This window comes from Talpa occidentalis, unplaced genomic scaffold (assembly GCF_014898055.3).
Source record: "Talpa occidentalis isolate TD23 unplaced genomic scaffold, MPIMG_talOcc4v2.1 talOcc4.11, whole genome shotgun sequence".
NCBI lineage: Eukaryota > Metazoa > Chordata > Mammalia > Eulipotyphla > Talpidae > Talpa > Talpa occidentalis.
This window is the reverse complement of record NW_023601104.1, coordinates 96,734,224-96,749,502: the sequence shown is the minus strand read 5'-3', so window position 1 is coordinate 96,749,502 and position 15,279 is coordinate 96,734,224.

Sequence of the window (15,279 nt, the reverse complement as noted above, 5' to 3'; positions counted from 1 at the left end):
AAGAGATCAGCCACCTCAGAGTCACAAAACGCAGAGCCTGTGTGGTCACGAATATCCAGAATAATCTAAGTGTCCAACAAGAGAGGATGCACTCAGTAATTTGTAGCATGTTCCTAAATCGCCACTGCCACTAAAAATGAGATCAAAGGAAAAGGATAAGGGAAATGTTCGCCATATTTTTGGCAAGAGGAAAATGAAAGATTATAAGCCAGTGTTTAAAGTATGGTGCCACTTAAAAAAAATATGGATCTCTACGTGGTAAATGTGTAGGGATGTGCAAATGTGGCCCTATGGGTCCACTCCAATTTTACTGAAATCCAGGCTTTGGTGAGAGTTAGCTCACCCATGCAGCTTCTTTCCTTCCTCCTTCCTTCCATCCACCCACCCATCCATCCCCCAATCCATCCATCCATCCATCCATCCATCCATCCATCCATCCATCCATCCATCCAATAAAATCTAACAGCATTTCTTTATGCAGCCATGTGAGTTGAGTATATAAAAAGTCAGTGTTCATTGCAACAAACAATGCCAGTGGAAATTAAAACAACAAAAACAATAGGGGATTCTACACTTAAAGCTTCCTATTTTTGTGGCTTCTTGAGTTAATTTTTCATCATGATACCTCTTACCTGCCTTTTCTCTGTCTCTAGTAGTTTGCATTTTGCTGGGGATCAAAATACAGTCATTTGCACCAGAGACTGATATGAAATCCACTCTTTTGTGAAGCGTCTATGACCTCCACTGGGTAAATTGGATTGTCTCTCAAAACGCTCATGGAAATATGTGGACAAACCACAAGGTAGAATCATTTCACTCTGGAGTTTGCATTTCTTTTATCTTGGTGAATGAAAGGAAGAAGCCAACACACACATCACAGATGAGAAGGAAGAAGCCGCAAAGAAAGGTCTCGAAAAATTCATAAATATTTGGATTTCTTTTTCCGTTTTTAAACAGAAGATGGTTTTGCCTGTGTGTTGTTCACTTAGGAGCTTCTTTATTATTGATTTATTTTAATGATGGAGACCCCTAGCCAGGGAGGCGCGGGCCCTAATGAGAACCAGGGTGCCGGAGGCCTGCAGCCCCCACCTCAGCCTCGCCGTCTCGGGGCTGGCTGGTGCTGCCTCATTACGGACACATGCCTTGTCATGTGTTATTCCTCACTTAGTGACAATTTGTCACTGTCACCCTTGACATGTCATTCCTCGGCAGACGGATTTGACTCCGGTGCCAAGTCTGACACTCGGATGAGAGGCAGTAGTAATCTGAATTGAAATAGCGGGTCGAGAGTGGCTAATTTCACTCTGACATAATTCTAATACCTCGTAAAAAGAGAGAAGTGCTGTATTTAAAGGGGAGGCTTTTCTTTTTTTTTTTATAAAAGCTTTCCCTCCCCTGTTCTCTCTCGCTCTGAGTCTGAGTATTCAATTATTCTTTAGGATAATGCTTTTATTTTTGAAGGATTAAGTCTTGCGTTTTAATAACATGCATTTTCAATTAAGTGCGCTAAGATCCATGGATATAACTATTACTTAAACTATAAGTAATGGTTGCATGTAAAAATTAGGAAACATTGTGCTTTAGATAAATTACATTCAAATTAGTTCTTATTATAAATGGGATGGAAAATGGATTTTTCAGCTCTGGCTGGCCAAAGAGCCAACATTTGTATCTACTTCATTTGTTTAAATATATTTCAAGCCAGATTGAAATCCATACGGCCTGACATTAATTGAGAGCTGCATATCAACGCACTCAAGTCTCATAAACCACAGAGGACTGAGTTTGCACCGGCTCGAATTAGAAATATTCCAACCCTCTTATGCGAAAATAGTATTGTTTATGTAGTGATTTTTGAAGCCATCATTAAGTGCTATAAATCTTAATGAAATGCATTTAAACAGACCATATGCAGGGTAGGCCTGGGCTTTCAAGGAACTGTATTATTTTTCCCCCTAAAAAGAGGATTACATTTTTTTTCCTATGGAAAGAGACTCTTTTGTACAGTAGTTTTTAGGAAATGCTGCTTTTCCTCTTGCCAAGAGATGGGAAGGGGATGCACCATTAGGGCAATTTTCTCTCCTTCCCACCTTGCACACAGAGGAGGCAGGAAGGATGGTTTCGTGTTTGCCTGGCAGAGCAGAGGCTGGAGACACTTCCCGCATGGAGGCACCCGGTGCTTGCTTCTGTTTATTGAAGCCAGATTCCAATTTACTGGCTGACAGTGAGATTCAGCAACAGCAAGTGGGTCAGAATTCTCGAGTTACGACCGAGATGTTCTCTCCCCTGGGCAGAGCTCCTGGGAGAGGTGAAATCATCACCGGAGAGTTGCTTGGTGACCATGGATCCAAGCAAGGGATTTAGAGAAAGTCAGTGTCCCGTGGTATCAGGCATCACAACCAAACATGTGCAAAAAGCATCCACTCATCTGTGAAATGCACTCGTTTGTGGAGCGCCGAGCTGCACAGGGGCCTGGGGGGCTGCGGGGAGACAGCTGAGAACTGAGTGGGGTGGGTGGCTATGAAGATGGTGCAGGGGAAGGAGACTGGCGCCAAGGTGACTGGTCAGGTGGGACGGAAGGATGACCTTGGTGGGAAGCCACGTCTAAGCAGAGGCTTAAAGCACAGGTGTTTGAAAACACCTGGCCATGTTTGGGAGAGACTGAAGCCGTAGGAGGCAAGGTTTGGTGTTCAGAGTACACAAGGATCACAGGGGCCCTGGAAGAAGTCAGCAGGACCAGGCATTTGGGCGGACATGCCTCTTCCATGTCCACTGACCTCATGACAAGTTCACAATGTCAGGCTTCTGGCTGGGCCTCGGCCTCTATGTGATTACATGTCAAGGAACTTGACCAACACTTCCAAGAAACACAGGCTCTGATGTTCCCTCTGTGGGGTTGTCCCTGTCTTATGTGGTGTGCTGGCTTTGTTGTAGAGAGGCAGTGTCTCTGGGCGGAGAGACCTCTGCATCAACAAAGGCCATCTGAGAGCCCAGGGGCCAGTGCCTGGCCTGCTGGCCACCGTGTGCCTGGGGGGATCCAGCCTATTAGGTCTCTTTTCTTGACATTCATTCATTCATTCATTCACATGCCATGTGAACACCAGTGCTCACCAGGCACCGGACAGGGTGGTGAACATTTAGTCACAACTCAGCTCCAGAATTTATGCTTATTGGGGATCTGTGATGTTGTCATCATGAGAAACACGGGTGCCTGGGGGGAGCAGAGGGCTTGACCTATGTCTCCCTTAAGGGGATGAATCTGCAGTGAGACCTGGAGGGTGAAGGAGCAAGGAGAAGCCCTGGCAGTGAGCACGGCTGAGCCACAACCCAGGGCGTGAAGGTAGGGCCTCAGAGGTTCAGCTTGAAGATGCACGTGGGAGGGGGAGACTGAGCCTTGGGAAAGTCTGGGGAGCGGGGGCTGTGTGGGGGACAGTGGGGAGCTATCCATTGTGTGAGCTATCCACTGTGTGGATAGTGATCGGATTTGCATTTAAGTTGGATGAGAGGCTTTAAGAATTTCAGTGGCTGTGCTCAAGATAAACCAAGGGGTTCCAGGGAAGAAACCCTCTCCCCACGCCAGGGGGAGGTGGCTCAGTGACTTGAATGTCCCCTTGGGCATCCCTGGGGACAGGCCATTTTTGCTGGCTCACTCTCGGTGTGGATCCACTTTCCAGGCAGCCAGGGGACTGTTTGGAGACTGGTCCTGTGAGCCTGGCCCACCGGGGTTGCTGCCAGATCCTGAACGACTTGCCATGGGCAGGTGGCACCTTGGGGATGGAAACTAATCCTGGACACCCAGGGCCTGGCGTCCACTGCTCAGATGGTGGCCACACTGGCCTTTTCCAGGGAGGGAGAGCAATTACATCATGCAATTTAGCCCTTTTTCCAAGAGCTGGCCTGAGAGTTGCTTTGCCACACTGTTTTCTTAAACCTGGGGTTAATTGGGGACTGCTGTCTATTTAATAGGGGGCCTCTGAGACAAAGCTGCGTGGCTCTCTGTCATTCAATAGTCCATTAGGCAGGGACTTTAGAGTCAAAGTGGTCATATGAGTCTCTGGAGAGAGAACTCATTAAAGGGCCAGTAAGTCCCAATTAGTGGCATGGCCCAAAAGGACCGAGGTGCAGAAAACACGGTCCTCGGCCCCTCTCCCGAGAGGGCGGCATTACCCAGCCGCCTACTTGCCGCTGCGCAAACATGGCCACGGACAAGACCGTTATCTGCCCCAAGAATCCACCTTTGCCCCTGCGTGGACCACTGGAAGGCAAAAACCCTCCAACCAGTTAGAGAGAATAAGAAAGACCACTCCCTCCTCCGGGCAGTTTCTTCTCTCAACGGGCACAGAAGAAAACGGCTGAGTGGCCCAGGCCCCGGCGTCTTTCTGTTTGGCCTACGAAGCCAGAGACCCCCGTTTTGGAATAAGGTGCTGGATCTGGGAGGCACGCCTCACGTCGGCAGCTCCCGTCCTGCTCACACACCCCGAGGAACCCCCCCCACCCCACACCTGGGGACGCCTCCGTGACCCTCCGTCAGCTGGGCAGAGGTGGCCTGGAGGGTGTGGCTTTGGACAGTGACGGGGAAGTTTCTCCCTGCAGAGGTGACCCCAGAGTCCCAATTTCTAGCTTTGATGTTAGCACAGACAGGGCAACCTGTCCCCGGGCACCCAACGCGAGAACAGGGTCAGCGATGCTTAAAGTGCCTGGTGGTACACACACACACGCACACGCACACACACACAGGCACACTCATACAAACACACACACACTCATACACACACACATACACGCACATGCACACATACACTCACTCGCGCACACACACACACACACACACACAAGCCACTGGAAAGCTGACATTTTCCGTAGACTTTCCTTTTCATTCCATTGTCTCCAGAGCCCTGGTGCGGGCAGGATGGATTATTGTCCCCATTTTAGGGTGAAGAAAGTGAGGTCCCGCAAGGACCAGGGGTTTTCAGAAGACTTGAGCCTCCGTCCATCAGCACCAGGCCATGGGTGACCCTCACCAGGGTGGGGAGCCTTATGCCGCTGCTGCTGCTGCTGAAACCAGGCTCCCCGAATAGTTTTGTGCTGGATCCAGACAAGGGGGTTAGGAATCTGCGTTCTGGAGACTCACGAGTTGGGAGGAAATTGCAGCCCGAAGGGACGTGAGCTTGTGGGCAGGGCTGGAGGGCAGGGCGGGGCAAAGCACAGAGTGTGGCGGCCGGCCCGGTGGGCTGCGTCCTGGGCTGTCACCTTCCTCCCTGAGCACGGGGGACCCCCCGCGGGTGCTGTGCTGTCCAGCCAGGCTGGCGCTGGCCAAGGGGACACGGGAAGCACCTGGTGATGGCGACGGCTGATTTGGAAGGTGGGTGGGTGGATGGGGCGCTGGGTCCCTTCTTCAGGGAGGCACCTCATCCACACGGGGCGCCCTCCCGGCTTGCCTCTCCCGCCTTGCTCTGTGTCCTTCAGAGCTCGTCTCTGTTCATTTGTTCGCCGTGTCCTCTTGGCTTCTCCACATTGGGCTCTAGACTCTGGGAGGGCAGGGTGTGTGTGTGTGTATGTGTGTGTGTGTGTGTAGGTTCTCTGTGGAGTCTCCAAGGCTTACGCGGTTTGCCCGTCACAGGTGTCCAATGGCGAATTGTCCAGTGACTGAATAGACGAAGGAATGGGCGGAACGGACAAGTGAGCTAATGCTCTTTCTATAGCTGTTTGATGAACGAGCTCTGTTGTCTTTCCACAGGACTGTGGCCACACCCTTAATACCTGAGTCTGCTGCCCTAGGGACCCCTCCTGTCCCGTCTCCTCTACCCCAGAGCCCTCCACTCAGAGTTAGATCCCAGACTTGGAAGCCTTGGGTTCCAGTCTTGGCTGTGCTGTGTGGCCTCCTCCTTCAGCCCCTATCTCCCCATTTTTCAAACAACGAGGCTGGACTTGCTGATCTCTGTGGTCTCAAGTTGACCATCTGTTCTGTCAGAGAACACTTGGGTTGAGGTTAAAACTGGGCCATGTGTTAAAATCCATTTTCTCACACTCAAAGGGCAGAGGTGTCTCAGCTGCAAATGTGGCAAATTCTGAAGACACGGGGGGCCGTGTGCCCAGTGGAACAAATGCCTGTTCCGGGGGGTGCCTGTTCTCCCGTGCATTAGATGCTATGATACAGCTGTTTCTTTCCATATTTTAACTTCACTGTCTCCGTCGCGGGACCGTGATAATGGACAGTGAATATTACCATGCCACTCTGAAATTATGTTTAGTGATGCAGCAGAAAAAGAAAATTAATTTCATTCATTGACAAGCTTGTCAATTTACTCATATTGACTTTTTGATGCTTGCACCACAGATGGCAAAGTTCATATACTATAAAATACATCATTATTAATGCTGTCTCGAGCCATTGTAAGTCTTTGGGAGTTGAGAGATAGAGGGCTGTTTCTTCAAATCAGATAAGTGTTAAAGACTAGAAGATCTCGCATGTTTATATTTATATTTTATATTAAAAACACCAAAGGCATCTTGAGTAAGTCATCTTTGACTCTCCCCTAGATCCTTCCCACCCCAACCCCACATCCCATCAGTTGCCAAGTCCTGTCAATTCTACTCTGTAATATTTCTCAATTCTGTTCCCTTCTCCTCACACTCCTGCCTTTGTCTGACTTAAGTCATTTATGCCTTGACCATTACAGCTCCCCACTTATTGTCTCTAGTTCCTCCCCCCTCCAAATCCATCTTTTACCCGACATCACAGAGTGGATGGTAAGACTCCTCTGCTCTAATATCAGCTGTGGCTCCCTTACGTCCTTAGTAAATTTAGTATTCGGGGACCTTTATGGTCTGTCCTTAGCCTGTCACCCACGTCCTGTAGAGATCTGGTTCTGTCTTGGAATCTTGCATGGAAATGGTTTAATAGAGCGACCTGGTCCTTCTCTTGTAGATCTGCATTCCAGAGTGGCCTGGAAAGAGGCATCTTGAAAAATACCCAATGTCATTTGACATAGTGGGTCCCAGATCTGAACACTTGGGTTTAGGTTAAAACTGGGTTAGGTTAAAACCCCACCTGTTCCCTGTGTCGTGCTGCTTGACTGATTGCCTCCTCTTCAAGCTGAAATCCTCTCCACCATGAAGTTCTGGTGGGTGGTTGGCACCACGGACAGAGACACCCCAGTTAAGACTCTTTTTTCCAATCCCACAGTCTTTAAATTCTTCTTGCGTTAGACTAATCAAGACATTGTTGTCAAGAATTCACTCCATCTTTTCTTGCTGTACTTTCTTCTGGTTTTCACATGTTTGGAAGAAGGGTTAAGATGCTTAGTGTTGTTTCTGTTGATAGTAACAATTTGCATCTTTATAGTACTGTAGAGTATTTTCAAGTACTGTAGAGTATTTCACCTACAATGTGTTCACCCTGGTGCTGGGCCATGGAGTTTGAACACTGAAAAGCCACTGCTGGGCGAGACAGATGGGTCACCAGATACTTAAAGTAAAATGTTGGCATTGGGGGATGACTGGATGGGGGTCCTGTGCCCAGCAGCAGAGCCCAATGCCTAGCATGGCACCAAGTACATAGCAGACACTATAATTAAAGCACTGTATGGGAAGAGAGGCCGTGTGTCCTGTTGAAAACAAGTGAGTCCCTAAGCATTGTCTTGAGGGGATGATGGGCTGTGGGGTCTAGTGAGGTACAGGGGATGAAGAGGCAAGGTGTGGGGTCTGTAATCTGTCAAGATCTGTCTAACCTGTGAGCCACAGGTCCTCAGGGTGGATCTTGGAGTGACCAGAAAGTGAGACCAGCAGGGTGAGCACCAGGGCTACTTCTGGGTCAGCAGCTGATGTGTGAGGTCATAGCCTCTGTCCTGGGGGGACTCAGCTGCAGCTCTGGTCCCACCCCAGGGCCTCTGTCCTGGAAGCAGGAGACTTTAGGGGATTCTTGCAGCACCAATGGGCCTCTCTGGCTGCCTCTTCTGACTTGGGGATTCTTGAAGTATGCCCTGCTCACAAGCAGGACCCAGAAAAATCTTGGCTTCACTGCAGGGCTCCACCATTTCTGCTGGTTTAGCCTAAGAAAAATGTGTGAACCTGGCGATCGACTGGGTGTGTCACAGGATCGCCCTGTCCCTAGTGTCCTCAGCTGACCTTGAGTTTTCAGCAGTGAACCCGAGTCCTTCTGGGGCTGGAGTGGGCATGGCCCTGGCTCAGGTCTTTCTCTGCAGCCACCTCAGTCTTCCCGTGAGGGAGGCAGTTCCCTGAGGACAGAGGAGCCAGAACCGACTGGAGCCAGGCCCCTGGGGCTTTGGTCCTATAATGGGGGGATTACAGGCAGCATCAGCCTGGGACTCGAGGCCCAGGGGAGTCCTGAGATCCTCGCCTTCAATTAAACATCTGCCCTCCCTCCTGCTGTGGCCCCAGGGCCAGAGTCCTGGTGGCCTCCACCTGCACCCCCACACTCACACGGGGAGTCAGTACCCTTTGTCTGTGGCTCTTCTGCCAATTTGGATCAAAATGGCACCTGGAAGAGCTACAGTCCTATAGTAAGTACAGTCCTACAGGTTTAAATGGATTCCAGAAAAACTGGGGGCTGCTTTGTGAAGGGTGATGTTGACCGTCCTGAGAAGAAAGGGTGACTCTGAGCGTCCTCTCCATGGAGACAAGGCAGGCAGGGAAGGAAGCTCTGGGGCGGGAAGTTGCTGACTGTGAGCCCGGAACCCTCCCCAACGGGGAGCGTGTCTCTGTCCATGATGCCGACCAGCTGCCAGCCCTGCTTCCATTACTTCACTCTTGGCGTCTTCTGGCCCAGCCTTCCTAGGAATTTCTACCTGGTGGTCAGGCAGTGGACGAGAGTGTGAGGAAGGGGGATGAACAGGCAGCCTGGCCATAAAGAATTGGGAGGCAGATAAATTGCCTTCTCACATAATTGCAATTGCCAGGAAAGTTTTCCTTTCCTTTCTTTCTCTCGGAACTAAAGGGACACGTGTTGCCCTGGGTCACCCACAGGCTCTGTGTAGCAGAGTGGAGTCTTTCTCTTGACCCCAGCCTGAGTGGGGTACTGAAGCTGCAGCCGTGCTGCTTACCCGTCAAGGCCCAGCCTGACCTGTCTGGGCACAGCTGGCCCTCTGGCCTCCGCTCCCTAAAAATTCTACTCAAATTTCCCATTACTTTATAATGCAACAATGTATCTGTAATTTATTTCTGTGCTCAAACATGAACACTGACGCAGGGCCCTGAAGGCACCTTTGGGTGAATAAGACCTCTCCCAGACTGCCTCGGCCCTGGGTCATCTCCTAGCTACCCTGCTTGAAGGCAGCAGCCCATGGGGACCCTCCATTTGCACCCACACTGTCCACTCTGCTCCACTCATCCAGCCTCTGGGTGCCTGCACCTAGTAAGGCCCTCGGCCCGGGCCTGTGGGGCCTGGTGAGGCTAGGCTGCCCAAGCGTGGGGCCGGGAGCCGGGATTTTCTCCAGCTCACATCTTCAAAGCCCCCATGAAGCTGGTGGTTGTTTGCTTTGCTTTTTTTGTTCTGAGGGACATTCTGAACAACCACTATTTTCTGACGCCTTGAAACGGTCAGTGCTGTGGGTGGCAAAGGACCCACTGCCTGTGCAGTGGCCTCTGCCGTGCTCCGGCTGGTCAGCTTCCTGCTTCAGTTCCTCCTCCCCCTCGGCCCTGCCACCATCTTTGCTGCACATTCCCCGGGAGCTGGGAGCGCCCAACAACCCCGGGCAGTGGGCATCGCCGTCCTGTTTTACAACAAGGGGTGCACGCGCCAGGGTGGGTGACCTGCTCCAGGCCCCAGAGCCCATAGGTGCTGCAGAGTGGACTCCAGCCCAGAGGGGCGGCTCCCGGCCTCGGCGCCTGGGCCTGAAATCCCTCATTACCGCGCCCCGGGAACATCTGGTCGGGTACCCAGAGCAACAAATCTGTGAGAAAGAGCCCACCCTGTGATTTATTTTCTCAGAGGTTCCCAGGCTATTTTTTTTCCTCTTTTCAAAATGCAGCGCTACCATATTCCCACCTGAGGTCATTAGCCTCAGCACAGGTTAAAAACAAAGTGTTTGTGTCCATCCGTCTAATTGCACAGACACCATCAAACCCTCATTACCATTAGCCTAATTATTTGAAATCCAGCATATCCTGTTGAACAATTAGGCAGATGATAACATTTGCCCCACCTGCCTGGGGACAGGAGGGAGACCCGGCTGGAGGGAGGGCCAGGGAGGGGGCCGTGGGGCGGCTTGCGGCCCCCAGACCAGGATCCAGCCGGCGCCCACCCGCCTGCTCCTGATGATTCCCGTCCCCAGCTTGCAAAGCCACTAACAAGAGTCTCCCCTTAATGAGCAGGGAGGACGGATCTCCACCGGTCGGAGGGGACATCGCTGCAGAGCTGGGTCCTAATTGTCACCGGTACGATAAATAAAAGTCTTACCTGGATGCGGTAAATCAGACCAGCCTGGAGTCTCTAAGAACAGATTTAAATGTGAGTCCACAGGTTTCTGCCCGTCCTGGCCGGCCGGACCGTCGGCCTGTGTGGTGGCCTCTCTGCCTGGGCCTGCAGGCCGCGGGTCCTGCTCTGCGCTGGACGCGGTGACCCAGGGCAGCCCTGCGGGGTCGGTGGGTGCACGTGGCAATCTGAAATGCACCACAGAACTGCAACATTTGTAATGACGAGAGCTTGGGGTTCTTTCAATCCCTTTGCTCTGTGATTCGGGGTGGGGGCTCGTGTCCATGTGCTACAGACTAGTCCAGAGCTGGGGGTTTGGGAAGAGACCCTGACAGCAACTCCTGCCTGTTACTGACCCCTCACTGGCCTGACTTTGTTCTGAGCTGCCTCAGGCCCCTGAGCCTCACTTCCCCTCATTCTCCCCTTTTTATAGATGAGGAAACTGGGGCACAGAGTGTTTAGGCCACACACCCAAGGCTCCACATGGCTGTTAAGTAGCCAAGCCAGAATGTGAACCCGGGCAGCCTGGCCCCATAGCACTGCTTCCAACTGTTATGTGATAGTCCCGGTTATGCCCGGCCCTACCCATGCACCGAGCAATAGCGACGGAGTCCAGGCCAGCCTACAGGACTGTCTAGGGCTCACGTCCAACACACCAGCAAAGGGGGCAACTCAGTGCCCTCCACTCAGCCCCGGGATGCCTGTGATCCAGAGGGGGAACAGTCAGAGGGTCAGGGGCCTCTGGGCCCCAGCCTGGCTGTGCATGTCGGCTGGGGGCCAGGAAGGCCCTGGAGGGGGGTGGTGGGAGGTCTGAGCTAAATCTCGAAGGTGGTGAGTGATTGGTCCAGCAGAGGGGGCAGCATCAGGCCCAGCAGCTCAGAGCGGCCAGTATGGAGGCAACGCAGCTTCCCTCGGCCTTGCCCTACCCCTGTACACCGCCAAGCACCTCGTTCCTCCTCACCACTCCAGAACCCTGTGCGGGCACTCCGCCTGATTTGGTCCAGCTGCGGCTCACAGAGCAGATGAGATGACTTAGCACCATGATGACTCAGAAAAGCCTGGAGAGAGTGTGTGTGTCGGCACACGTGTGTGCGTGTCTGCACGAGTGTGCACGTGCACGCCTGCGTGTTGCTGCTTACACCATGAAGATGCAATAAGCAAAAGGGCATCTGAGTAGGGCCCAGGGCCCACATAAGACCTGTGATCCTTGTGGACCCCCTTCCCGTTTGTGGGACAGAGGCCCCCCCTCATTCAACTTTGGGAGTTTCCAGCCATGTGCAGACCCCGCCCGCAGGACCTGTTGCGTCTGCTCCTGTGTGTGGACTACAGTCAGCGAGCCTTTGAGGGCTGATTCCTGGGAGATGCTGAGGGTGCTCCCCCACAGGCGCGAACCTCTCGCCTGGGTTTGTGTCTTTAACCAGAATTTATTAGAAACAGACTGAACGAGGTGGGCCTGAGCTCTGTCTTGGTCAAGGCCTGTGCGGGAGGCTCGAAACCTCCAGAAAGGCGTGGCTCTCGGAGGCTAATTGCCAGCTAATTCCACAGACCAGCAGCTTCCCAGGCCCTGCACCCGCCCAGGGCCTCAGCTGGAGGGAGGCTCTGAGCAGGGCCTCCAAGGCCTGTCATTAAATCCTTGCTCAGGAAACCACAAAGTCCCCTTCCCCACTCCTCAGGCCCCTGGGGGCTGGGTCTGCCCGAGCCATGTGTGCTTCAGCCCCCCACCCCCCGCCTCTTCCCAGGCAGGAGGCCTCAGCACCTGGTCTTTGTGCCTCTCCTCCTCCTCTGTAAAATGGAGACAAGGGACATCACTGTAGGGTAAATGGTTGTCAGGCTTTCCTGCCCGCCCGCCATTAGCGTTGATGATGGATCCCTGCCGTCCTGAATGCATGCCCGATGGCGGCACCTGGAGTGGGCCGTGGGCGCGCGTAGGTGGGTTCACCTGGGCCGAGACAGGGCTTATAAGGGCGGCGGCACGGGGACGCCAGGAGCAGAGGAGAGAACCAAGAAGAACGCCTAAGAGCCCAGCAAGAGTGAAGATTTGTGTCGTGCCCCCATATCCCCACCCCGCACCCCTGCCTGCTGTGTACCTGGTAAACCCAATAAAACCCTGAAAAAGCCACCGAGGGCTCCAGGACTCTCCTTTACCCGCCTGCTCGGGTCATAGAGAACCTCGCAGGGCCTTGCTGCCGCTGCGGTCACCGATGGCGTTCGTTTCCCAGGGCCTCGTGACGAGCTGGGTGGCTGAAAAGAGCAGTTTTGACCTGGCCCTTCTGGGGGCTGGAAGTCGGGGGCCAGGGTGTGGGGCCTGCCTCTCTGCCACCTCCAGGCCTCTCTCCTCGCCCTGGGCCCCCTGGCAGCGCAACTCCAGCCTCCACACAGCAGTTCCCTGCGTGCCGGTGTCCGAGCCCCCTTTCATAAGGGCATCAGGACCCCCACATCTGCAAAGGCCCCACTTCCTAAGGGCACACGCTGAGGTCCTGCCGGGTGGGACTTTAACATGTGAATTTGAGGACGGGCAATCCAACCCGTAACAGCTCGACCGTTCCCCGAAGGCTTGCGATGGAAATGTCTTCTTCCAACTGCCTGTCAAACGTGAGTGATGCACCTGACGTTCTTTCTCAAACAAGCTTTGAGAAGTGACTGCCCCCCTTCACAACTGAGCCCCTAGGGGTGTGGTTCTGAAGCTGCCACAGGTGTGAGTGCGGCCCTGGGGAGCTGCCCAGGCTGGATTCCAGAAGGCGGGAAGCAGACCGGGCCAGAGAGAAATGCCAAGGCCACTGTCGGAGTGCAGGAGGCAGCAGAGGCAGCACCGTCCCTGGGGGCTGGACATGGAGAGACCCTGGTCTCCTCTCAGGAGGGGGCCTGCCCATGACCTTGAAGGACAGCCCAGCTATCCTGAATGGGGATCGGAGAGCGAGCTCCGGACTGGAAGGTGGGGCTGGACACTTGAGCCACGAGTGTGCTTGAGGACATCAGCAACATTTCTTGGGGGCGGCTGCCGTGCGCCCAGCGCTGTTGGGGACCCCAGATAGGAAGGTAAGTGTCCCCTGGACCACCGTAACCAAGTCCCCCAAACTGGGCAGTTTAAGCAACAGAAGGTTGACGACTCACAGCCTCGGGCCGCAGGTCCAGGTGGGTGGGGCCTTCTGAGGGTGTGAGGCCTGGTTACGGGCCTCCCCCAGCTTCTGGGGGTGCTGGCCGACCTGGTGTTTCTTGACTTGGGAACCTCACCCCATCTCTGCCCTCATCTCTGCGTGGTGTCCCCCCATTCCTGTCTGCAGTCCTGTTGGATTGGGGCCCACCTCATGAGCTCATCGTCACTCCATCCTCTGCAAAGGTCCGACTCAAATAAGGTCATGGTCGCGGCCCAGGGGCTGGGCCTTCGCTGTTACGCTCGCTTGACTTGTCTTTCGTTTTTCCTTTTATTTTTAAATGGTATAATGTTTTATGAAGGTTACAGTTTACAACGATGATATATGATTTAGGGGTACATGTTCACATCTTCAGATGTATGTGACCACACCTCACTGAGACCCCCCAGTCTTGACCCAGCCCGTGGGGCCTGCTCACCCCTTTGCTCCTCAGCCCAGCCCCCCGGGCCTCAAATCCACAGTGAGATTCAAGGGGATCTTGGTTTTACCTGCTCCTCCGCCTTGTTTCTCTGTATTCCTCAGGCGTGACAGCACCTGCGGGGCACTCACCAGGCTGCTTTGACCTGGTTTCTCCTTCTCACTCGCTTTGCTTGGCTTCCTCAGGGGCTAGGACTTTCACACCTTTTTTTGGAGGGTGTGCTAGGCAGCCCCAAAGAGAAGGTGGACACAGGGCCCTGTCCACAGGGGTTCTCTGCCATTGCAGGAAGCAGAAGATGGGCAAGGAGCCAGCGGGGCACCGTGGCATTCAGTGTTGGGAGGCGCCAGGGCTGCGAGTGGCTCTCCCTGAGCTGGGGGGTGGGGCGGCACCTGCATCTTGCTCTGGCTTTGAGTTCGGGTGGGTTGGAGGGGGCAGTTCCAGAGGTGTTTCTTCCTCTGTGTTTCAGGGAGATGGACAGTGACCAGCGGTCACCCCGTTCCTAGGGCTCCCCATGGGGAGCTCGGCTCAGCCCTACGTCTGCCAGCCCACCCTGCTCCAGGGGTACCTGGCATCAGGCCCCAGGCTGGGGTCTGTCCAGGGAGGCATCAGTCACCTCCCCCTGCAAAGAACACCCTCACAAGTAGGTACATGAAGAAAGGGGGGGGAGACTTTTGTTTCAACATAACCTTGATGACACAAGAATTGTCGTTTCAACCGTGCTGGCCCCAGGCTTGAGAGGGGTGTGACGCTTCCCCTCCAGAGCAGAGGCCTGCTTTTGCTCGTGTGTGCGCCTCTCACGATGTCTGCCAGCAGAAGCCTTTCCTGCAGACCCTGGCTGGGCTCCCCTCCTCTGCCCTCCCCTGCCCTCGCCAGCCGCATCCTCTGATCCTGGGTCCTTTTCTGCCAGCTACTTCCCTCCCTCCCTTCCCCGCTTGCTCACGTGGTGAAGGTCCCTGGACCCCTCCAGCCTCTGGGCCAGAGCAATGATCAAGTCTATGCTCTAACGCGCTGAACTTCCAGTTGGGGGACAATCCACAGACATGACTGAGACGTGTGCAGGGAGGGCAGGAGGGGGCCATGATGCAGAAAAATGGGGGACCCGAGGTTGGAGATGTGACTTAACTTCGATAAGGGCCCAAAAAGACCTCTCTGAGGAGACCTACAGATGAGGATGCAGAAAGTGAGGGAAGAGCATTGCAGATAGAGGGAAGGGCATGTGGGGATGCCCAGAGGCAGGGGAGGGCCCGGGTGGGCTCCAGCAACTGCTGGGGTTGGGG